The sequence below is a fragment of the Lotus japonicus genome, chromosome 1, assembly GCF_012489685.1.
Source record: "Lotus japonicus ecotype B-129 chromosome 1, LjGifu_v1.2".
NCBI classification, from domain to species: Eukaryota; Viridiplantae; Streptophyta; class Magnoliopsida; order Fabales; family Fabaceae; genus Lotus; species Lotus japonicus.
The window spans coordinates 24,564,883-24,591,549 of NC_080041.1; the positions used below are offsets into that span (position 1 = coordinate 24,564,883).

General features: G+C 39.1%; 1 non-coding gene and 1 pseudogene across 1 annotated transcript; one reads left to right on the plus strand and one right to left on the minus strand.

Moving 5' to 3' along the window:
* Positions 1–11,382: 11,382 nt before the first annotated feature.
* LOC130730673 ((R)-mandelonitrile beta-glucosyltransferase-like) lies at positions 11,383–26,384 on the minus strand (annotated as a pseudogene).
* On the plus strand, positions 21,324–21,430 carry LOC130734886 (small nucleolar RNA R71). Its single transcript, XR_009018223.1, has one exon. It is a non-coding gene; the product is annotated as a small nucleolar RNA R71 (small nucleolar RNA).
* Positions 26,385–26,667: the final 283 nt, after the last annotated feature.

Consider the following 26,667-nt stretch of genomic DNA (forward strand, 5'->3'; position numbering starts at 1 on the left):
TGCATATCGACCTTTTTGGACCAGTGAAAGCTGAGTCTATAGGTGGCAAGAGATATGAGATGGTTATCGTTGATGACTATAGCCGCTGGACATGAGTAAAGTTTCTAACCCGCAAGGATGAGTCTCATGTTGTGTTCTCTACCTTCATTGCTCAAGTGCAAAACGAGAAGGCTTGTAGGATTGTGCGTGTCAGAAGTGACCATGGTGGAGAGTTTGAGAATGACAAGTTTGAGAGTCTGTTTGATTCCTATGGAATTGCACATGATTTCTCTTGTCCCAGAACTCCTCAACAAAATGGTGTTGTTGAGAGGAAGAACAGAACTCTTCAGGAGATGGCTAGAACCATGCTCCAAGAAACTGGCATGGCTAAGCACTTTTGGGCAGAGGCAGTAAATACAGCATGTTACATTCAGAACAGAATCTCTGTGAGACCAATTCTGAATAAGACTCCTTATGAATTGTGGAAGAACATAAAACCCAACATTTCTTATTTTCATCCTTTTGGCTGTGTTTGTTATGTTCTCAATACTAAGGATAGATTGCATAAATTTGATGCTAAGTCTTCTAAGTGTCTATTACTTGGTTATTCTGAGAGATCTAAAGGTTTTAGATTTTATAATACTGATGCTAAGACTATTGAAGAATCTATTCATGTTAGATTTGACGATAAGCTTGACTCTGACCAGTCAAAGCTAGTTGAGAAGTTTGCAGATTTAAGCATTAATGTTTCTGACAAAGGCAAAGCTCCAGAGGAAGCTGAGCCAGAGGAAGATGAACCAGAGGAAGAAGCTGGTCCCTCTAACTCACAAACTCTGAAGAAGAGCAGAATCACTGCAGCTCATCCTAAGGAATTGATTCTGGGCAACAAAGACGAACCAGTCAGAACCAGATCAGCCTTCAGACCCTCTGAAGAGACCTTGCTCAGTCTGAAAGGATTGGTGTCCTTAATTGAACCCAAGTCCATAGATGAAGCTCTTCAGGACAAGGATTGGATTCTGGCTATGGAAGAAGAATTGAATCAATTCTCCAAGAACGATGTTTGGAGCTTAGTGAAGAAGCCTGAGAGTGTTCATGTAATTGGAACAAAATGGGTATTCAGAAACAAGCTGAATGAGAAAGGAGATGTAGTCAGAAACAAGGCAAGGCTAGTTGCTCAAGGCTACAGCCAGCAGGAAGGAATAGACTACACTGAAACATTTTCTCCAGTAGCAAGACTGGAGGCAATCAGACTGTTGATCTCTTTTTCAGTGAATCACAACATAGTTCTACATCAGATGGACGTGAAGAGTGTCTTCCTAAATGGTTATATTTCAGAGGAAGTCTATGTTCATCAACCCCCAGGTTTTGAAGATGAGAAGAAGCCAGACCATGTGTTCAAATTGAAGAAATCACTCTATGGTCTGAAGCAAGCTCCCAGAGCATGGTATGAGAGACTCAGCTCATTCCTTCTGGAGAATGAGTTTGTAAGGGGTAAAGTAGATACAACTCTCTTTTGCAAGACTTATAAAGATGATATCTTAATTGTGCAAATTTATGTTGATGATATTATATTTGGTTCTGCTAATCAATCTCTATGCAAAGAATTTTCTGAGATGATGCAGGCTGAATTTGAGATGAGTATGATGGGAGAATTAATGTACTTTCTGGGAATACAAGTTGATCAAACACCAGAAGGAACATATATCCATCAGAGCAAGTACACTAAAGAACTTCTGAAGAAGTTCAATATGCTGGAATCAACAGTGGCCAAGACTCCAATGCATCCTACATGCATTCTGGAGAAAGAAGATAAAAGTGGTAAAGTATGTCAGAAGCTCTATCGTGGCATGATAGGTTCACTTCTATACTTAACTGCATCTAGGCCAGACATACTATTTAGTGTTCATTTATGTGCTCGTTTCCAATCAGATTCAAGGGAAACCCACTGAACTGCTGTTAAGAGGATCCTAAGGTATCTGAAAGGCACCACTAACCTTGGCTTGATGTATAAGAAAACATCAGAGTATAAGCTTTCAGGTTATTGTGATGCTGATTATGCTGTAGATAGAACAGAGAGAAAAAGTACTTCTGGAAATTGTCAATTTCTGGGAAGCAATCTAGTCTCATGGGCAAGCAAGAGGCAATCAACCATTGCACTATCAACTGCAGAGGCAGAATATATCTCAGCAGCAATATGCAGCACTCAGATGCTCTGGATGAAACATCAGCTGGAGGATTATCAGATCCTTGAGAGCAATATCCCAATCTATTGTGATAACACTGCTGCAATCTCATTGAGTAAGAATCCTATCTTGCATTCAAGGGCAAAGCACATTGAGGTAAAGTATCACTTTATTAGAGATTATGTACAGAAGGGCGTACTTCTTCTGAAGTTTGTTGATACTGACCATCAATGGGCAGATATCTTTACAAAGCCCTTAGCAGAGGATAGATTTAATTTTATTCTGAAAAATCTGAACATGGACTTTTGTCCAGAGTGAAGATGGATCAGAACCTCTGACTATGATACTTCTTGATCAGAAGATGTCTAGTCCAGAAGGTAACTCAATCAGAGTGTGTGTACCCATTGGTACTGACTCTGAAGCTGAGACAGCAACACGTGTGTCAGTATTTCTGATGCATAGTTCCTTGTGCCCGTGTGACAGTCTGTCATGTTGCGTGTAGATGTGCTTATCTCCTGTGTGTGATATGTGTATTTACTGTTACTATCTATCTTTAATTTTCAACCGTTGATTTTAAATTGCTTTTTGAATCAACAACGGTTATTTGTCAAAACCCACTATACACACACGATCTCCTTCACTTTCGGTTTTTACTCTCTCTCTCTCTTGCTATTTCAAAACAGCTTATCCTCGATTTCTCTCTCGATCTCTCTTCATCTTTCAACCTTCATCTTCTACCTAAACCTTCAACCGCTCCAAAAATGGTGAGTCAAACCAGAAGAGCTACTGCAGATGCAACCCAGTTCCCTCATATGGTAGTTGGTCTAGCAACAGGTCAAAGGGGTCCTGAGAATCCGACTCAAGATCAAGGTCAAGCTCAAGAGCAGATTATTCCGATTGCAGAACGGGGCTGTGCCGTTCACTGCGTATATGCTCCTGAGGAACTTCAAGTACTGGCAGAATGGAGATTCGACCTCGACAACCTTGCTACAAATGGGTATGATCTCCGTCCTGAAGTCCAAGTTCAAGGTTGGGGAAATTACTTCAACAGGCTTCGAGGACCGGTGTATGATAAACTGATCAAGGAATTCTGGAAGCACGCCGACTGCGATGATACTCAGGTGGTATCTCACATTCTTGGAAGAAAAATCATCATTACAAAGAAGTCTTTCGTGAACCTGCTGGGTGCAGAAACTGCTTTTGGGTATCGTTTCCAATTCACTGAATCAAAGCTGAAACCCAAGACGAAGGATGAGACCAACAAGGCCCTGTACACCAATTACAAACCGGGCAAGACCAATTACAAAGTGATGGACCTTCATCCCAAGCTCAGGATCTGGCACAAGATTTTGCTCCACTGCATAAACCAGAGACCAAAGGGCAGTTCCCCAGACTACATCAACTTCAACCAGAAGGCGATGTTGTTCTTCATCCAAGACAAGAAGAAGATCTGCCTTCCCTACTTCCTGTTCTCCTACTTGAAGGAGTGTATCCGGAAGTCTCGTACCACTGCCTCCATCAAGTAAGCAATCAAGTATATTCCCTTTGGGAGACTGTTGTCTGATCTCTTCATTGAGAGTGGCCTCATTCAAGATCTGGTAAATGCTGGATGCACAGAGGATCTGACTACCATTGTCAGTGATGTCTTCACTGCAAATTCTCTAAAGAAAATGGGCCTAGTCAAGAAGAAGATTGCTCCTGCCCATGAAGACACATCTTCTGAAATCAGAAGTAGAAGGGTGCCTCTGAATGACTACCCTCTGTGGACACAGGCAGACAATCCTGAAGCCATTAGGTGCTATGTTGAAGACCTAAGGGCTCAAGGCTTTGAAATTGATCTCGATGAATTCTTCAGCAGACTGCCGCCAGCTCCAGAGTTTCCTTCTCCTATCAAGAAGAAAGTTCAGCGGAAGATGATCCTAGAAGAATCTTCTGAGGAATCAGATGTCCCTCTGACCAAAAAGAGGAAGACTGGTCAATCCAAGAGAAAACATGATGAAACCAGCAAGCCCGATGATGGTGATGATGGTGATAATGAGGATGGTCCTCCTTCTCCTAAGAAGAAGAAGAAGAAGCAGGTCAGAATTGTGGTGAAGCCTACTCGGGTGGAACCAGCTGCTGAAGTGATCAGACGGATTGAAACTCCTGCCAGAGTGACAAGATCATCAGCACATTCAAGTAAGTCTGCAGTTGCTTCTGATGATGATTTGAATTTATTTGATGCACTCCCCATATCAGCCATGCTCAAACACTCTTCAAATCCCCTCACTCCTATTCCTGAGTCCCAACCAGCTGCACAAACCACCTCTCCACCACATTCCCCAAGGTCTTCATTTTTTCAACCTTCCCCTACTGAAGCACCTCTCTGGAATTTGCTCCAGAACCAACCCTCTAGGCCAGATGAACCAACCTCTCCCATTACCATCCCGTACAACCCATTAACTTCTGAACCCATCATTCATGAGCAACCAGAGCCTAACCCAACAGAACCTGGACCCAGAACCTTTGATCACTCTGTCCCAAGAGCATCAGAACGTCTGGCTCCCAGAACCACGGATACAGACTCTTCCACAGCCCTTACACCTGTATCCTTCCCAACAAATGTTGCTGATTCTTCTCCTTCCAACAACTCTGAATCCCTTCGAAAATTCATGGAAGTTAGAAAAGAAAAGGTGTCTACCTTAGAAGAATATTATCTCACTTGTCCAAGCCCAAGGAGATATCCTGGCCCTAGACCCGAACGTCTAGTTGACCCAGATGAACCTATCTTGGCCAATCCTTTACATGAGGCAGACCCTTTGGCTCAACAAGCTCACCCTGCCCCTGACCAACAAGAGCCTATTCAACCAGAATCTGAACCAGAACAATCTGTGTCTAACCAATCCTCAGTTAGATCACCCCATCCTCTGGTTGAAACTTCAGAACCTCACCTTGGAACCTCTGAACCAAATGTTCAAATGTTTAACATTGGCTCTCCACAAGGTGCCTCTGAAGCTCACAGCAGCAATCACCCAGCCTCTCCTGAAACCAACCTCTCTATAATTCCTTACGCTCACCTCCGACCCACATCTCTCTCTGAGTGCATCAATATTTTCTATCATGAAGCCTCTTTGATGCTACGCAATGTGCAAGGTCAGACTGACCTAAGCGAGAATGCTGAACATGTGGCTGAAGAGTGGAACAATCTGGGCACTTGGCTAGTGGCTCAAGTTCCAGTTATGATGCAGCTCCTGCATGCAGTGGGACGTCAGAGGATCGAGGCTGCAAAGCAAAGGTTTGCTAGAAGGGTGGCTCTTCATGAACAAGAACAGAGACATAAGCTACTTGAAGCTATTGAAGAAGCTAAACGAAAGAAAGAACAAGCAGAAGAAGCTGCACGTCAAGCAGCAGCTCAAGCTGAACAAGCCAGATTAGAGACAGAACGACTTGAAGCTGAGGCTGAAGCTCTTAGATGCCAAGCACTTGCACCCGTAGTTTTTACTCCTGCTGCTTCTGCTTCCACTCCAGATCCTCACGCTGCTTAGAATGTTCCTTCTAGTTCTACCCAGCCAAACTCGTCCAGACTCGACATTGTGGAACAACGTCTTGACACTCATGAGTCTCTGCTGATTGAAATGAAGCAAATGATGATGGAACTTCTGCGTCGATCTGATAAACCCTAGCTTTAGGATCTCTTCGCTTTGATTTCTTTTCCTTTATCTATGTTTTATTTCGTTAAACTCTAGCTCTTTCTTATTAATCTTTACTTTGTTCGTTTGTGATTATCTATGCATATATATATATATTTCTGACATTATGTTTGCAAATTAATTTTTTATTAGTATTCATCATAAACGCTTTTACATCATACATTCTCTTTCTTTTTCCTAAAATCCTAGAATGGAGGATCCCTCCTCATTCTTCTGCACTCCTGGCGCTGCTCTGACCTCTCCTTCTCCAGACGCTCCAGTGCATACTGGATGTTGTTGAGCCTGTCTTTTAGCTCATCCCTCTCCAGAATCTCTTCTGCAGTCTTGAGCTTCTCCTCAAAAATCTCTTTTTCTTCCAGCAGCTTGAGTTCAAGCTGGCTGAGTTCTTGCACCTCCTCCACGAAGGCAAGAAATTCCCTCAAGTCTCTCTTCAACTCTGGATGTAGGTCCTCCTCCAGCAGTGTCTGTGTTAGCTCTGAGATGGTCCTTGTACCCTCTGGATGCCTGATGTTCAGGAACAAGTCCTCCTCAAAGGCCTTCCTTCTCAGCTCTTCTAGTGCTACGATGTATGATGCCATTTTCTTTACTGATAATTGCTCGAGTTGTGAAGCTTACCTCTCTCTCCAACGCTTTTTATAGGCTTCACTTTCTCTCTGAAAGTTAATGCTCCTACAGTTTCTCGAGGTTAAGTTCTTGGTAACTGACCCTCCTCTTTACTCCCTTGGCCGGTGGTAAACGTTCTTCTCTTGCATTAACTCTTCTATTTATTTCGCCTAACTCTGATTCTTGCATCGTTTTCATTTTCTTTAAACTTAGACCTTCTCTAAGGGGGAGTACCTTGTACTTCAAGCTAAGTTTTTCACACCCCAAGCTTTTTGCTTATGACAAAAAGGGGGAGTAAACCCAGTTTTTGATGTGTAAGATGTGTTAGTGTGATTTATTTTTCTTTTGGAGAATTTAAGAGTTCCACCTTTATGACCATAGATGTGTCACTGGGCAAATACAAGGAATACATTTCACTTCTTCTGAAGTGATTCTAATTTGACTTTGATACCCAAGACTCTGATACCTTGTCCGTGACTCTGATTACTTATGCGCTCTGATTACTCTATTTTCATCTATGTCATAAGTTTTTCACTCTGAACTCTTATATCATTTAGCTCAGAATCTAGACATTACTAATGTTTTCATCAAGTATTAGATTCAGGGGGAGCTAAGCTCAGAATCAAGCAGTGACTTGAATTCAGAATGAGCAAGATAAACTATTCACATTAGGATAAGTCTTATTCTATATCTCTAAACTCCGAGTGAATTCAGTTTAATGTTTAAGAATTGTTCATCAAAAATCTTAGTTTTGTCATCATCAAAAAGGGGGTGATTGTAAGATCAAGTTTTGATCTAGTAGTACAACTCTATGTTTTGATGATTACAAGTTAACCTTTTGATATGAACAATTGTGGTACTCTAACGTGTTTTTCTGAGTGTGCTATTTACAGGCTCTGACCTCAACTCAATCTCACACAAATCAGAAGCACTGTGTATAAAGAGCGACCCAAGCAACGCTTTCGCATTCACCATGTTCAGTATGAACAGTGGAAAAGCTTCAGAAGTTCTGAAGTTATACAAACTCTGATGTGGACTCAGTCACTAGAAGTTCTGAAGATCCAGAAAGTCTGATAACCAAGAAACACTGAAGGCTCAGATATTCTGATGGTGTAGAAGACTCTGAAGATCCAAAAGCTGATTAGTGAAATTCTGATGTCCAGAAGCAAGATACTCTGAAGACCATGTACTTCCCTCTGAGTTCAGAATCAGAAGAAACAATGGTCAGAGGATCTGGGCTTTCCCTCTGACTCTGATCAACCGGCTTCACAAGTTCCAATATGAAGCATTCCCCTGATCAGAAGTCTCCTAGGTTTAAAGGTCAAGTCGCTGTCCAAGTACAAAAGCAACTGTACCTCCCTGACGACCTACCTAACAGTCTCAGACATAGCAGAAGCTGGATTTTCCAGAACTGCCCTCCAACGGTAGCATTTCACATGCAACGCTCAACCCTAATCCTTGGGGTATATAAAGAGGCTGAAGACTGAAAGAAGCGGCTAGAAGCATTCACATACGCGCAAGACAAATTCAAATTCTTCTAAGCTTTCTTTCATCTGAAATTCATTGAGTTTACTATTAGCTTTTTAGAAGCAAATCTCTTGTAAACAATTCTTTGATAAACAGTTTGTTTAGTTCCTTTAGGAGATCAAGGTTGATCGGATCCTAGAGAAGACTAAGAGAGTGAATCTTAGTGTGAGCTAAGTCAGTGTAATTGTTAGTCACTTGTAGGTTTCAAGTGCAGTTGTAACTCTTACCTGATTAGTGGATTGCCTTCATTCTAAGAAGGAAGAAATCACCTTAACGGGTGGACTGGAGTAGCTTGAGTGATTTATCAAGTGAACCAGGATAAAATCCTTGTGTGCTTTTCTATCTCTTATCTTTAGCACTTAAGTTCTCGAAAGATTTGTCAAAATCTTTAAGGTGGAAGCTTTATACTGAAAACGTTATTCAAACCCCCCCCCCTTCTACCGTTTTTCATACCTTCACATATGTGCTAGATATGCTATGTGATAATAATGCAATAAATGTTAGCTAGTGTTATTATGAACATGCCTATATTCTTAGGGTGTTAGCTACATTTATTGATATGCATGCAAGTTATTATGCAATGATATGTTGTTCATAAGAGATGAATGTGATAGGCTTAGGGCCTAGTGATGATGACTGACTTGCATGGCATGCATTGTGGACCAAGTGACTTGGAATGGGCTTGGTTGGCCACGGCTGTAAGATCAAGTTTTGATCTAGTAGTACAACTCTATGTTTTGATGATTACAAGCTAACCTTTTGGTATGAACAATTATGGTACTCTAACGTGTTTTCTGAGTGTGCTCTTAACAGGTTCTGACCTTGTCACAAATTCACACAAATCAGAAGCACTGTGCTTAAAGAGTGATCCTAGCAACGCTTTCGCAATCTCTATGTTCAGTCTGAACAGTAGAAAAAGCTTCAGAAGATCTGAAGTATATAAAGCTCTGATAAGGACTCAGCCCACTCGAAGCTCTGACGATCCAGACGTTCTGACAACCCAGACACTCTGAAGACTCAGAAGTTCTAATGGTGTAGAAGACTCTGAAGATCCAGAAGCTGAAGAGTGAAGACTCTGAAGTCCAGAAGCAACTGGCTCTGAAGACCATGTACTGATCCTCTGAAGTGAAGATCAGAAGGTACAGCGGTCAGAGGATCCAAGCTTCCTTCTGACTCTGATCAACCAGCTTCACAAGTTCCAACACGAAGCGCTCCTCTGATCAGAAGTCAAACGAGGTTAAAGGTCAAGTCACTATCCAAAGTACAAAAGCAAATGTACTATCCTGACGACCTAACCTATATTCTCAGCCACAGCAGAAGCTGGAATTTCCAGAACTGCCCTCCAACGGTAGCATTCCCATGCAACGTTCAAACCCTAATCCTTGGAGTATAAATAGAGGCTGAAGATTGAAAGAAGCGGCTAGAAGAACTTACACACGCGCAAGCAATATTCAAACCTTCTAAGCTTTCTTTCATCTTGAATTTCATTGTGTTTACTATAAGCTTTTTAGAAGCAATTTCTGTGTAAACAAGAACTTCATATACAGTTTTATAGTTTTCCTTTAGGAGATCAAGGTTGATCGGATCCTAAAGTAGACTAAGAGAGTGAATCTTAGTGTGAGCTAAGTCAGTGTATTGTTAGTCACTTGTAGGTTTCAAGTGCAGTTGTAACATATACCTGATAAGTGGATTGCCTTCATTCTAAGAAGGAAGAAATCACCTTAACGGGTGGACTGGATTAGCTTGAGTGATTTATCAAGTGAACCAGGATAAAATCCTTGTGTGCTTTTCTATCTCTTATCTTAAGTACCCTTGAGTCTCGAAAAGATTTGATAAAATCTTAAGGTGGAAGTTTTATCTTGAAAACGTTATTCAAACCCCCCCCCTTTCTACCGTTTTTCATACCTTCAACGGCTAGTGACCTGGACTGGGCTAGTCGATGGTGACATTCAGGGGAGGCCCTGAATAAGGACGAACGTGAAACGACAGTGCGTTGGAGAGGTCCAACCCCGATCATCAAGCTGTTGGGCAGCGGTGCGTTGGAGAGGTCCAGCCCCGATCGTGGAGTCGTGTTCGTCCAGCCTTTCCAAGAGGGATTGGCTTATGGATATCCAAAGCGTCTGCATGCATGTGCACGAGCATTGACTAACAATAACTTAGAACTATGAGATAGTTCCCTATACTTGTGAAACCTAGAACTTAAAATAGTTCCCTTATTTGTGAATGTTATCTTATGGAAGAACTTGTGATTGATAGGGTAGTATACCCTACTTATGATACGTGTGTGTTAGAAGTTGACCCCTGCTTGTTTGCTGTTTGTTGATTGGGGCGCTTAAAGCCTAGACAACAAGCTTGCGTGTGATCAGTCGAGATGTGGTCCTATACCTGCTTGATGTGGACGATGACAAGGCTCGAGACATCGACCGCGCGACTGATGGTTAAGCTATGAGACTGGCGAGAGAAGAGGATACGAGACGATGTGATGCAAGCGTAGGAGGAGGCATTGGAGGGCACGCGACCTATGAGTCGGGTACTGAGTGTGATAACTGAGTCTGTACTTGGGGGGTGAGGTGAGTTTGTTTATAGGGTTCGAACCTAACCTAGAGACCTTCTTGTTGTGTTGGCTCGGGGCGGTCGAACATTAATTTAATCATTATGTTGTAATTTGAAAGAATCATTGTATGCTTCCAAAGCTTTTATTAATAAAATGAATTATTCAGTCTACTTCTCAAGTTACTACTTTTTATTTGTAAGCAATATTTGGAAAAGGTTTTTATTTCGGTTAAAATTTACATACGTTTTTGGAAAAAGGTTACTAAAGTGACTCTCGAGAAATCGGGGCGTTATAATCGACAGACGGTTCGAAATAATGCGTCGTTCGCAGAGGATCTGGAACGGAATGACTACTACTGAGCCTTCCACGAGGACCTGGATTCTATGCGTGATCAGATGAGGGTTGATGATATTAGTATAGGGTATGGTTGGTTAGAGTCTACTGATATGGATTGTCGTTGTCATAACTCTGATTCGTCAACTGTATTATGGGGCAGGTAGTTCCCTGACACATTACTTCCGTCCGACAGGGACGAAAACCAAACACTAGCTATAGTCTGAGGCCCTAATCCGAAAATTACGCCGGCAACGGACAAAATACAAAATCCGACAAAAGTTCAGGGACCAAAAACTGATTTGACCCATTATATTATAGCATTGTTTCTACAAAAGTACTCTTGTTTCTGTTCCTCAAGAATAATTTTGAAGGCTTCCAAGTAAAAAACCAAACAAACTAGTAATAGATTTGTACTGTGCTGGATACAATAAATTTAGCTAAAATTTAGTAAACCAAACATCCAAGAAATTTAGTTTGAAGAATTGATAAATTTATATTGCAATAATTTAACTTAGAAGAGAACGTGATGGAACAAGTTCATCAGGTTCACAAAGGAAGATCCATTTGGCCCATTTTCTTCCATGTGCCAATTTCTTCCATTTTAAATCATTTTCTTTCATCACCTTCCCATTTTCTCCATCCATCAACTCTCTCACAAGCTTCTCAACTTTGTCCCTCTTAGCATCTTCAATCTCCAAACCAATCCCCCATTCCTCACAGCAAAACCGACAATTTGTCTGTTGTTCAGCGTAGAACGGCCAGCATATCATCGGAACACCGCCACAAACACTCTCCAACGTTGAATTCCAACCACTATGTGTCAAGAACCCTCCAATTGCAGGGTGAGCCAGCACTTCCTCTTGTGGCGTCCAACTTGACAATAAGCCTCTGTCTTTTGTGACCGCCACAAACTCTTATGGCAAAACCGATATTTCCCCGGCAACAAGACCTGGCCTTATCACCCACAAGAATGATTTTTTGCTATTGGCAAGCCCCCAAGCAAACTCGACCAATTGCTCACTCGCCATCATTGTGGTGCTTCCAAAACTAACATAAACTACAGAGTTTGGTTCTTTGTTGTCAAGCCATTTGAGACACTCTAAATCCTCTTTCCAAAGGTTGGACCCAATTGAGTTCAAGTCCTTGTCGGTCACATCCTTTATGAGAAGATTTAGAGGGCCAATGGGATACACAAGGGGCATAATTGACGAGAATGCTTCCAGAACATCATGCTCCAATGCATCAAACGTGTAAGACCTGGATTTACAGAGCAAGTTAATTTCCGACTCACGCGTAGAATCAGTGTAAGCGTGACAGGAGTTTGATGTTTGAGAAAGATCAATGAAGAAGAAAGTTCAGGGATTGCTTGAGGAATGTTGCGTAATCGCTGTAGGAACTAGTGCGAGTCGTCTGCACACCTGCCTTATGGCGAGCGTGTCCAGAATAACCTAATTTCGCTTTTAGAGCAACGTTTTAAGTGAGATTTCAAATCCTTGGAAAATTTAAAGGTTCTCTTTATTTTTCCTTCGACCAACGTTTCATTTCGGAACTCTGGACTGTACGCACGATAGTATTCACTTTTCGGAAGTCCGACGACGCTAATTTCTTTGCTTCGAAACCCTAGATTCGAGCGATGGATGAAGACTTTTTCTATTCGGGACTTCTAACGAAGTTTCCGTTCGCGTTGCCAGATTTGTTTCGACATTTCTAATCTTTCTTCAGAAGGAAGTTTTGTCGTCTGACCATCACAGCAAAAAGTAGTTTTTCGGGACAGATTAACTTACACCGCTTTTGGGATTTTAGATATCGTTTTTCCCAAATGTCAGAGATTTGTTTTGAGTTCTGGAATTATGACGCCAGAATCTCTCTTAGAATTCATCGGTGAACGTGCTGCAAAAATCGGAATCGCGAAATTTTCATTTTCCCGCGATTTCACCTGCCTATAAATAGTCGAAAAAGCAAAATATCTCCCATTTTCTTCCCAAGGAGGCCGCGGATTGAGGAGAGGAGAGGGAGAGGAGATTTTCGCCGAAACTCGACCGATCTTCGCGCAGTTCGTTCCTACTTCAAGGTATCGAGGTAACTAGCTTGATTCTTACCTCTGATTACTGTTTCTACTGCGTTTCTTTAGTCGTTTCTGTGCTCAAAGTTTCGAGCTTTTCGTAAAACTGTCCGTTTTTCTTGATTTTTCGCTTGGGGTTTGTTCTCTACGTGCCCAAGAGCCTAAAACCTCCGTCAGTATTCGCCGATTGTGATCGAGTTGTCCAGGATCTGAAAAACTGATTCAAAACTCTTTTGTCGCACATTTCGAAACTTTATTGTCGAAAAGTCGTAATCTGACTTCGTGCCTTTAGGATTAGTTGTCACGGATGTCGTTAGGATCATTACTGTCAAATTTGTTTTCCGAACTGATAACTTTGAGGTTTTGAGCTTTTATTTTGGACCAAAACGCCCCTGAACAGCCGTATTTTGATCCGATCGTCCGAAAATTGTTCCGACAGTTTCTTTGCCTTAGTTTTACCCTAAAACTACCTTGTAAACAGATTTGATCGAAGAAAAAGAGCCGGAGCCCTTTTTCCTTTTTGGCCGAGAGCTATTCCAAGGGGGGGGGAAGTTTTTCGTTTTCGAAAACTTGTCTTTTCGCATCCGATTGATGTATTCTGAAGCTTTAATGCTTTGTCTATCGTTTATGAGTTGTATTGTGATCGAACTAATCGATTTTGTTTGGATTCTGCTTTGTTTTTCTCCGAGGTTCAGTTGACGGAACTTTGGGATCTTTAGAGCATTTGATTGAAGGAACCTTTGATTGCGAGGCTGGAACAGCTCGAGGTTAGGGCAACTTACATATTAGCTATGATTGCACGATAGGCGTCGATAAATTCGACTTATGCTTTATCTGATGTTGATTATGATGATGAGTTGATGTTATGATGTTTTCCATAACTTGTGATATTGTGGTATTGTTGGATTGTGCGTTTTGACGCGACTTCGGAGTGGAAATTCATTGATCTGGTGATCTTTGATATTTCGGGTTGGATGAACAACCCTAGGCAAGTTCAAACGTGGGGTTTGAGACTTAGCCATTTGTTGGTATTGTTGGTTTACTTAGACTTTCCCCAGGAAACTTCTTTTGGAGGGTTTTGGAAAAACTTAGAATGATTAGACTTTCGAAAACTAAAGACTTTGGGAGACTTAGACTTTGAGAAATAAACTCATAACTTGACTAATTCGAATTGAAACAATTTTTATTAACGTTTAAGCATAGGAGAACTGAAGGGGAAAATATTTACGAAAGACGGGGAAAAGTCGACTTCTGTTGTGGGTTTTGGTTTTGGGGAAAGCCACTGAGGTGAGCTATGGTGATGATTGAAAGTCACCGAGTACTTTAAGTACTCTTGTTGTTGGGGTTGTGTTGTATTGACCGACACTAAACCCTTGTGTACTCTTGTTGTTGGAGCTGTGTTGTATTGACCGACACTCAGTGCTCTTGTTGTTGGGGCTGTGTTGTATTGACCGACACTAAACCCTTGGGTTCTATTGTGATGGGACTTGTGTTGTATTGACCGACACTAACTCCGAGTTGTGTTGTATTGACCGACACTAACTCTTGGGTTTGTTTTGAGATTGGGTTTGAGCTTAATGCTTGTGTGGTGAGGACGATTCGATGTTTGGCTAACCATATTGCATCAATCGGGTGAATAACGGGAATGGTTCACCTGTGCATCTTTTGGTGAATAACGGGAATGGTTCACCAATGTATTAATGATGAATAACGGGAATGGTTCATCATACGGTGAATAACGGGAATGGTTCACCAAGGGTGAATAACGGGAATGGTTCACCAAGGATGAATAACGGGAATGGTTCATCCATAGTGAAGAACGGGAATGCTTCACTTGTGGCGAACGGGAACGCGTCACAATCCGGATCATATTGATTGCATTTCACGCATACATTCATTATGACTGGGATTGTGTGCTGTTTGATTTATTGAAGCATTGTTAGAGCCATAACATGCTAGGATTATTGATAACTCCTAGGCAAGTGTACCTATTCGTTAAGTAGTAATAAAATATCGAACTCAAGGATTGCGGTTGTCCAAATCAATTTCACCTATTAAATAACTAAAAAGACTAGTAAAAAGGTTTTGGGGGTAAATAATTGTTGAAAAAGAACTTAATTCAAAGTTGTAAAATTCAGTGAAAAGCAAGTACGCGGTATTGAAAGCAATCAAAAGGGGAAGTACCTGGGGTAGGATTTCATCAATTTCACTTATGTTTTTAATAGACTAATTAACTCATGAATTTTCTAACTTATTTATGGTGCTTGCCTAAGTTTCTACGTGATAATCTCTTAACTACGTAGAACTTCCAATTAAACTGCTAACACTAATCTCTTAGTTCCTAGACGAATTTAATTGGAGAATTAAAGTACTTAGTTACTAGCCAACACAATTAGAAGTTACCCTTATCTCTAAGGCGTAGGCGTTCCTAATCAATTTCTCACCGGATCCCTATTTTCTACCGATTTCTCAATCGCATACAAAATAGCAAAGGTAATCTTCATGCATAAAGATTCATATATAAAAGATGAGAAATTCATAAATAAAAATAGGATTCATGAGTCTAAAAAGTAAATCAAAACATAAGGTCAAGAGAATCAAACCGAACACCCCAAGTACCTACGGAGGTTTAGCCAAGCATGGCTTCCATGATCAAATAAATTATTGAAATAAAAAGAATTCTTCAAAAAGCTCAAAGTGGTGCTAGGGTTCACTCCCAGAAGAAGACTCAAAAGCTGCTCTCAATATATCAGTCCCCCTTTCCTCTCTACGTTTTTTCCAATATATATATTGCTTCTGTTGGGACGCGTTTAACATGGACCAGTTTTTTCTGGTCCATGGTTACACCACTCTTCTTTTGACCTTCTATTGCAGGTTTTCCGTTTTTTTTTTTTAAATAAAAATACATATTTATTAATCACAACAATTAATTTGTGATAATTTTGATTAAGTTAATTAAAACCTAGTTCCTCATAATCTCTTCTCTCTCCTCTCTCCTCTTCATCTTCTACCTCCCAAACATGCTAAATCGATGGACAGAACAGCAAAATGGTTTGATGAAATTCTTAAAAAAACAATGTTATCTTCTCAATTTCATCTCCACCATCATCACGCACTACATCATTCATAAGCATCATATCATCATCATCATATGATGGCAGCAACAACAGCACAAGAAGAAGTGGAAAACAAGCAGGTGATATTTCACAGATTCACTCCTCAATCTCAACCCCAACACCCATCCACTTGCAACCTTCATCAACAATCTCCAACAACTCATCTTTCTTTCAGATCTGACCACCCCAAATATTTAGCATGACCAGAAACGTATTTCCACCTCAAAATAGACCAAACACATTTTCAAAACAATTAACTTAACATAATTTGAGATTAATTGGATCTGGTCAATCCCCTCCTTTCTCAACTCTTTTTTCTCACCCAGAAAACCTGCAACCCAGATCTGGTTTTTTTTCACAAGCCATGAATTTTAATAAAACAAAGCCGTGAAACCACCAGAAGCTTTATCAATAAAATCTGATATTCTAGTTAACAGATAATCAAAGATTACGGTTGCTTTTACTCTGCTTCCTTGGCAAAATTGTTAAGAACAAATTTTTCCAATTGTTGTCCCTATACCTCATCTATGTACAAGAAATCAAGATCCAAGAAACGATTAAGAAATCAATCAAAAGATCTGGGTCATAAATCGATTAGAAGGAAGTGACGGACGGACCCAGATTGTCTTCGCATCTTGAAGGTCTCGGAGATAAAGCCAATGGCAATTTGACCCTTAACTCCGGCATCCTTGACATGAATCTCGAAATAGTAAACAAGGCGCGGTTGGAGCAGTCGTCGCCGCCTGTCACCGCCCCTCCCTTCCTCTTGACGCCTCCACCACCAGATCTGTCTTCTTGCCCAGATCTGGAAAAAGCCTTATTTTTATCAGAATATATCCACAACCCAAAGCTTTTCTCTTTCGATTTTGTGGTGGTGGTGGGGTTACGGGTTGTGGTGGCGGCGATCGGGTTTAAGGTTGTTGGTATCAGTGGTTGCTGGGTGGGAGGAAGAAAAGAAGAAGATGAACTAATTAATGGCTATGTAATCTAACCTAATTCAATTAACCTAATAATTAATGAAAGATTAATAAAATATGTTTTTTGATTTTTTTTTAAAAACCTGTTATTAGGGGTCAAAAGGGAGTGGTGCAATTTTACACCACACAAAAGTGGTCCATAATAAATTTTTCCCTTCTGTTGCTCTATTTCCGTCTGTTTCCGTACCAATCACGTGATACCTTTCAAAAGTACAAAAACCTGCTACTGCCACGTGTCATGTTACAAGTGGACCAAACTTATAAGAGGGTAATCCAGTGCTCCGCAAGTCATTGTCTTATGGTGCACCTCTAATATGGTCGCGCCACATGGCATGGAACAAAGCTGCATCCGTCCAATCTCCTGCGGGTGCATGGTAACTCCGTGGACCAGCTGTACCGAATCAGCTTCCTTTTTCCTGATTTTCCCTTTTCTTTTTATTCCTAAAAATCCTAAAAAGATAAAATAAATTAGAATAAAATATTAAAAAGATAATAACTCAAAATAAAACATATCAATTAAAAATAAAATAACTTAAATCCTAATAAATCTAAATAAAAATCATAAAAATATATAAAAATACTAAAAACCACATAAAAATTGTAAAATGCATGAAATAATCATGGAGTGACCTAAAATAACTAAAATATCCTAAATAATATATCAAAATGCATGGAAATAAACTAGAAAAATAGCTTAAACACTCGGGTCATCACACCCCTATACTCAACGACAGCTTGTCCTCAAGCGTAAACTTAAGGTTGCTTGTCCTCAAGCTCAAGAAAATAGTTCAAAGCAAGGTGCTAGTATACATATTTTCACAAAGATACATGAGATGAGTTACTCAAAATAGTTCATGCAGAAAATTAAGTTTTAAAAACTGAGTAACCTTTAGTAAGTGCAAACAAGAATTATATAAAATACCAAGATGTGGGGTTTCACATTTTATTCCTAATTCCCCAACCCCATATTGAGAATCCACTAATGATGGCCAACAGTCTTATTTTATTATGAGCACACACATGTTATTTCCTTTTCAATTTAGCTTTTTTCCCAACCCTTCATAGTTATTACCAACTCAGGGCGAAATTATTTTCTTTTATTTAACAAGGTCAGAATATGATTGGGGGTATGCTCAGTGGTGCAAATACTTCCCATTCCCTTACTCACATTCTTTCCCTATTATTATTTTTTTCATTTTTAGCACTTTAGCTTTACTTTCACATGTGTGCCCCATTTTTAACCTCACAGCCAAAAAGAGTGTAGACTCAATATAAAGATTAAAAGGAAAACTACATATTTTATGCATTATCCCCACTAACTTGGAATCCTAATAATCTTACTGCACTTTTCCAAAACTCACTCAAGTCTCTATCACTTAACTCTCCACATGGACCACAAGTTTCACTCACACCCATGCATCAAGCTCATTTTATTGAAACAACTAGCATCAAACCCAGAACAAATATTAAAAATAACAACAAGCATTATTCAAGCACAAAGGTGTGAATACCAAGAATCCAAAGCATGTGCATACTAGTGTGTGCAATATTAATAACTAAATGCTAAATGCATGATCATGAAATTAAATGAGAGATAAGTGGTTCAGAAAAACTCCCTGTACTCGAATTGGGTGCAAACTTGAAAGCACCAGGACATGGTCAGTTGGGCCCTCTAACTCAGATTAATTCCTGTAAAATCACTTAATCCTTGCAAAAATGAGCACACAAATTAAAACACCACAAAATAACTCAAATAATTCATGAGAACACTAAGACTCAATAAAAAAAAATTAGAAACTCAAACTAAAAAGATTTTTTTTTATTTTTTAATTTATAATTTTTTTGAAATTTTCTAATTTTTCCTGAAATTTTTAGATATATGTTTTTTCCAGAAAATTGAAGAGAAGGGAAAGAAGAGAAAACCGCGTGAATGAGAAAAGGAAATAGAGAACAAGAATACGTGACTAATAAAACAAAAGGGAAAGAGATTGTTTTTTATTTTTTTTTTAAATAAATGAGATAAGTTTTAGATAAAAACCAAATCTTTTATTTTTAAATCAAACTTGGTGCTATAGCACCAACCTTTCAAAGGAACCGCGCCAAATTAGTGCTGGAAATTCCAGCCCACCCTTAGCTTATGCTATAGCCTGGAAATTGCCTTGAAATAGCATCGTTTTCGTGCTGCAATTTCCAGTGGCCGTGACTAGCAGTATTTTTTTTTTTTTTTATACTGACATTAACAATAAGAAAACAAAAGCAGTAAAAAAATTAAACCTAAGAAACCAAAATGAAATAGGAATTAAAACTAAGGAAATAAAATTAAAACTATCACTTGGGTTGTCTTCCAAAAAGCGCAATGTTATAGTCTTTGCTAGACTCCCCAAGACTCAGAATGTCATCCGGGGTTTATCCCATAGTGCATTGCACTTCCGGGATCTTTCAGCTGAGCACACATATTAGTCAAATTTTTGCATGCAACCTCAAGAGCTAAAACACAATCATTAAATTTTGAATTAAGAGGGATAGGAAAATTTTTATTTTTCTTACGCTTTGGCTTCCATTGGAAGCACTCACCTTTTACCTTCTCCTCCTTCTCCTCTGAGCTGACAACCTTGCTCATTGAGTAGACTTTCTCAGTTTGGTCGTTCTGCGTGTTCTCCTTTTTCTTCTTATTTGATGCTCCAGCTTTTTCTTTAAGGAAGAACTGCTTCAATTTCTCATCACTCCACTCGTCCATCATCTCCACCAAGAATGCATCATTCTTCTCAATTTGCTTTGGCTTCAGGTCAAATATGGTGAAAGTGATTTTCTCATCAGCTACCCTTAAAGATATTGTTCTTTTTCCCACATTTATTTTCGCTTGTGAAGTGGCTAGGAACGGTCTTCCCAGAATCAATGGTATTTTAGAGTCCTCGTCCATATCAATTATCACAAAATCCACCGGAACTCAAACTCTCCTACTCTCACTAGCACATCTTCAACAACTCCCCAAGGAGTCACCATGGAGCGGTCCGCTAGTTGAAGCATCATCATTGTTGGCTTCAGCTCTCCAATATTAAGTCGCTCGAACATTGATAGGGGCATTAAGTTGACGCTTGCCCCTAAATCACATAAAGCTCTCACTTCCTTTGAAGCCCCAAAATTAACAGGTAGAGTGAAACTACCTGGATCCTTTCGTTTAGGTGGAAGCTTCTTTTGCAGAATAGCGCTACACTCCTCAGTAAGCTCAACGATGTCATTCTCTTCACTCAACTTCCTTTTCTTAGAAAGTATCTCCTTCATGAACTTGGCATATTGAGGCATCTTTTCTAAAACTTCAGAGAATGGGAGATCTACACGCAACTTTTTAAACATCGAAACAAACTTGGAGAATGCTTCTCCAACCTTCTCTTTGCTATGTTAGTGGGAAAAGGGGGAAAAGGAACTCTTGTAAACTTTATTATTTTCTAACTCTACTTTTCTCTCTTCCTCGTCTTTCTTTTTCCGCTCTTTCTTTAACTCAATGCTCTCTTTTTTCTCTTTTTCATTATTCTCACTCCCTTTTTCTTTTCTCTCGCTCAAAGTTATTCCACTCCTTAATGTAATAGCAGAACAATTTTCCTTGGGGTTAGGCACAGTGTTACTAGGAAACATACCTGGCGGTCTTTCAGCGAGTTGTTTTGAGATTTGACCAACCTGGTTCTCCAGATTTTTGATTGAAGCCTCTTGGTTCTTGAAATTATTGCGAGATTCATTGATGAAACTCTTGGTGGTATGAGCCAATTCCCCCACAATGTCTTCCAAGCTCCTCTTTCCAGCTCCTTCATCTTGTTGATGTGGTTGCCTTTGCTCCTGATATTGACCCCGCTGGTTGGAATATTGTCTTGAATCTCCTGATTGAATCGACTTATTTTGCCCTCCCCAAGAGAAGTTGGGGTGATTCCTCCAACCTGCATTATAAGTATTGGAATATGGATTATTTTGGGGGTTAGTCAGTATTTTTACCTCCTCATCGAATTTTGCATCATCATTGCCCACATGGCAGTCATCCAAACGCTTCACTATGGCATCCATTTTCAAAGACAACTTCTTATTTGAGGCTAGAACGGCATCATATGTCTCTACTTCTTGAACACTTTTCCTGTTCTGTCTGTCGTTGTTGGAATGCATAGCTCTGGCTGCCAGATTATTAATTATCTCTAAAGCTTCACTAGTGGGCAAAACATCAAAAGCTCCACCTGGAGCTGCAGTGTCTAATTTGTCTCTAGTATAATCATTCAATGAGGTATAAAAAATTACTACCTGATCAGTAAGAGAAATATTATGGCTTGGGCATTTCCTTAGAAGCTCATTGAACCGTTCCCATGCCACATATAAGTTCTCTTGATCCATCTGGAGAAAGAAGTTGATCTCTTGCTTTAACTTCCTCGTGCGGGTTGCTGGAAAAAACTTTGACGTAAATTTCTTGGCTAGGTCGTCCCATGATACAATACTGTGTGGAGGTTGAGACCTCAACCAAGTTGCAGCAGAATCCCTTAAGGAAAAGGGAAACAACATCAACCTTACTGTGTCTAGAGTGATTCCCTGTTTCTTCAATGGGGTGCACTGCTCTGTGAATGTAGCCATATGAGCATAGGGATCTTCGAGTATACTCCCTCCAAATTGGTGCTGGCTCACTAGGTGCATGAAGTGAGTTGGCACCTGGAAATTTTCTGGAACATTAGTAGGTGGAACAATACTTCCCTCAAATTCAAAGCTTATGTCAGGGGTAGTTATCTCTCGGATGGATCTCCTGGCATTCTGTTCTTCTAACTCTCTGTCTCGCTGAATTCTCTGGGCTTCATAATCTGCATCATATCGCCCTTCAAATTCAGCTCGAATCCTCGCCTCAATCTGTTCCGGTGTCTCAGCCATTGTTATTGCTTGTTTTTGCTTTCTCTGTTGAGCTCGATTCTTCCGAGCAGTCTTCTCGATCTCAGGATCAAAAAGAAGGGAATTACGATCAACGGTACCTCGCATACACTAGCAAACGATTGTTAGTAACACCAGCACAATAAAAGCAAAAATAAAAAATAAAAATAAATTAAAGTCTTAAAAGTAAGAAATAAGTTCTATTATTTTAGACTAAAGTGCAATCCCCGGCAACGGCGCCAAAAACTTGATAACTCCTAGGCAAGTGTACCTATTCGTTAAGTAGTAATAAAATATCGAACTCAAGGATTGCGGTTGTCCAAATCAATTTCACCTATTAAATAACTAAAAAGACTAGTAAAAAGGTTTTGGGGGTAAATAATTGTTGAAAAAGAACTTAATTCAAAGTTGTAAAATTCAGTGAAAAGCAAGTACGCGGTATTGAAAGCAATCAAAAGGGGAAGTACCTGGGGTAGAATTTCATCAATTTCACTTATGTTCTTAATAGACTAATTAACTCATGAATTTTCTAACTTATTTATGGTGCTTGCCTAAGTTTCTACGTGATAATCTCTTAACTACGTAGAACTTCCAATTAAACTGCTAACACTAATCTCTTAGTTCCTAGACGAATTTAATTGGAGAATTAAAGTACTTAGTTACTAGCCAACACAATTAGAAGTTACCCTTATCTCTAAGGCGTAGGCGTTCCTAATCAATTTCTCACCGGATCCCTATTTTCTACCGATTTCTCAATCGCATACAAAATAACAAAGGTAATCTTCATGCATAAAGATTCATATATAAAAGATGAGAAATTCATAAATAAAAATAGGATTCATGAGTCTAAAAAGTAAATCAAAACATAAGGTCAAGAGAATCAAACCGAACACCCCAAGTACCTACGAAGGTTTAGCCAAGCATGGCTTCCATGATCAAATAAATTATTGAAATAAAAAGAATTCTTCAAAAAGCTCAAAGTGGTGCTAGGGTTCACTCCCAGAAGAAGACTCAAAAGCTGCTCTCAATATATCAGTCCCCCTCTCCTCTCTACGTTTTTTCCAATATATATATTGCTTCTGTTGCTCTATTTCCGTCTGTTTCCGTACCAATCACGTGATACCTTTCAAAAGTACAAAAACCTGCTACTGCCACGTGTCATGTTACAAGTGGACCAAACTTATAAGAGGGTAATCCAGTGCTCCGCAAGTCAATGTCTTATAGTGCACCTCTAATATGGTCGCGCCACATGGCATGGAACAAAGCTGCATCCGTCCAATCTCCTGCGGGTGCATGGTAACTCCGTGGACCAGCTGTACCGAATCAGCTTCCTTTTTCCTGATTTTCCCTTTTCTTTTTATTCCGAAAAATCCTAAAAAGATAAAATAAATTAGAATAAAATATTAAAAAGATAATAACTCAAAATAAAACATATCAATTAAAAATAAAATAACTTAAATCCTAATAAATCTAAATAAAAATCATAAAAATATATAAAAATACTAAAAACCACATAAAAATTGTAAAATGCATGAAATAATCATGGAGTGACCTAAAATAACTAAAATATCCTAAATAATATATCAAAATGCATGGAAATAAACTAGAAAAATAGCTTAAACACTCGGGTCATCAATTATCTATATGTTTATATATCAACATATATATCTATACCCCATATCACATGTTGAGTGTATATCTACTTTATTCCGTGAGTTGACCCTAGCGCCTTGGCTTTGGTTTCATGTTTGTGTTTGGGCGGTCGGCCTGCTGCCAGATGTCGATGGCCGACTGGTTTTCGATGGTCTCTCCCTCGGGGGGGATCAGGTTTGAGTTGGAGGACCGTACTGACAAGCGTGGACGTCTGACGGAGGGAGTTCTACGACGCATGGAGCTGAGCTTCAACTTGCCGTCTTCAGTTCGCTGTGGACTCGGTTATGTGAGCAGTAATGGGAGGGTAGGTTTAGGCAGGCGTCATACTTTGTGTAGAGCTCTGATTCGTTTTGCTTTTGGGACAGGGTAGGTTTCCGACGCATGGCTTTTCGTGTGGTTCTCTGATTGAGGGATCACAGTGAGTTAGTCGGACTGTAGGGGTTTTGTTTAGGCCATTTTGAGGCCGACTTTCTACTAGTGGATTGTAATTACAACTTTCTCACTCAAACTTCTGGGTCTGTATATATTTGCCTACGGGCACACTACTTTGGAGTCACCGGGAAGTGCGCGTGACATGGGAGTGCAGCTGAGGCTGTACACGTGTATATATTTGTATAACGGTTAGTTTAGTTGTTGGGTTGTGTCTTTATTTTCTATCGCTTTATTTCAAAGGAATCAAACGAAAAAAAAATACTTGTTTTTCGCGTAAAGTTTATTTTTGGTTACTAAAGTGACACCTGGAAATCGGGGTGTTACAAAACGTGTTCAGAATGATTGCTGAGGCTTTTTGAGCTCTCTGGCCCTCCATTGTTAAGAAATTGAGCATGAGATCATTTGGATTTGTGGTTCTGATGAAGCTGGGAAAATCCCTCAGTCGCATTTCTTTCATGCCTGGTACCCAATCGATGGTAGTCTCCAAATACCCATTTGTGATTTCACTCAGGTCTGCTCGTTAAACACAAAATTTGCTTTATATTAAACTCATACAAACCACTTTGATTTCTTCATGTAAACACACTCAAAATGTATAATATATATATATACACACACACATATATATATATAGATATTAATTTTTATGCACCGGCGGTGTAAATAAGTTTTACACCATCATTCTATCACATCCTTCCATTTTGTTAGCTCACAATTAATTTTGAATTTAATAATATCTAAAATAGAAAATGGAAGGTTGTGATTGAATGACTTTTTACACCATCGGTGCATAGAAATTAATCTGATATATATATATATATATATATATATATATATAAAATGATTTATTTTTAGAAAAAAATATATTTTATTTAGACTGGATTTAATATATTCTCAAATTCATTAAAAAAAACATGAGCCACTTTCAACCATCTTTGTTATTGAATCAATCGTGATACACAAACATAAAAACAGTGCCAACCACTTTTAGATTCATCACTTTTATTTCATTTTTATGATAGTTTTTTTTAGTAATGACTTACTTTATTCTCTTTAAAAAAAAAGTCTTACTCTATTATCTAAAGTGACTTTTTTGAGAAGCCATATCTTATTAAAATATATTCCTATATGTTTTATTATATTTTAGACAACTCTATGGTTTAGTAATCAAACCGAAAAAAACAAAGCAGGACGAAACATAACTATAGAGAACACATTATTGTAAATATACAATAATTTTACAAAACATATCATATACAAGTTTTATAAAAATGATTTGATAATAATTTTACAAAAATTATTTTGAAATTTCATATAAAATTTTAAAAAGTATTACTAATATTATAGTAAATATTAAAATTACCACTGTATTATTAAAAAATTGCTCATTTTAAGAAAAGATTATGCACAGTTATTAATTGTTAATATAGATAAGCACATAATTTTTTTTAACTCATGAGTTAAAGATGGTTTTATGTATATATTTTTTTATTTCTTTTCCTCCGTTTCAAAATATAATTTGTTTTAACATTTGTATTATGTTGTAAAATATATGTTGTTTTGCAAACTCAAAGCATTTTTTTCTCACTTTCTTCCTTCTATACCCTCATTTAGTATTATCTCTCTTATCACTCACCTACAATTTTCACTTATCACCATTCTCTATACACTTAACTAATAATTATATTTCTCTCTTCTTAATATAATTCAACTTTAAATACGAGTATTTCGGTCAAATATTTATCAAATAATGAGTTCTTAATACTCGTGTTTAATCTTAAACAAGTTATATTTTGAAACAGAGTATCATTTTAAAACTGCAACGCTTGAAATTGGTCTATCTAAACTATTTCAATACATGTTTTGTTATGTCTCATAGATTCACTTTTTCTTCTTAGGAATCAAAATATGATGGGAAATTCAACACAAATAACAATAGCAACTCTAACAAGCAATGCACAGCGGATAATGATTTCCCCAAACTTGCTGAATCTGTGAGGAGCAACAACAAATAATGCAGCAACTAAAAATCACAAATAAAGAGACACCAAGATTTTTTAACGTGGTAAAAACCTTCTCAATGTGAGAAGGAAAACATCCACGGGACCAAGCCAGTAATAGAGCTCCACTATTGTCAAATCAGGTTACAAGAGAGTCTTAATACACAGCACAATTCGTGCACAACAATGGCCAAGCAACTAAGCAACAAGTATGAAATAGAGAACCAAGAAAACCAGATTTTGCAGCTACTGTCCGACGCAGTTTTCTCCCAAACACAGGAATCATATCGCCGATCACACCGTTCAGATTGAAGAACCACGAGTCACGAACCTGTTGTCCAAATTTCAGCCCGATCGGACGGTGAACGAAGGCGTGGCGGCATATCTAAAAATGCTGCTCAGACTTTGTGCGAAAATGTTTTTTCTTCTCTTCTCTCTCACTTTTCTCTTTGCTTCTCTTGTCAAATTAGACCTCTCTCTTAATCCTAGCTGACCCCTCTCCACTTGTTTAAGTGAGACAAAGTGGGCTTACATATTTGGGCATTTCTCCACATAGGAAGGGAGCCCAAAACCCCAACAAATCTCCCCCTCACAACTATGTGGAGAGAACTGCCAAACCGGCGATCTCACAGCAAGTTTCAAACTTGCTTCTCGGTAATGCCTTTG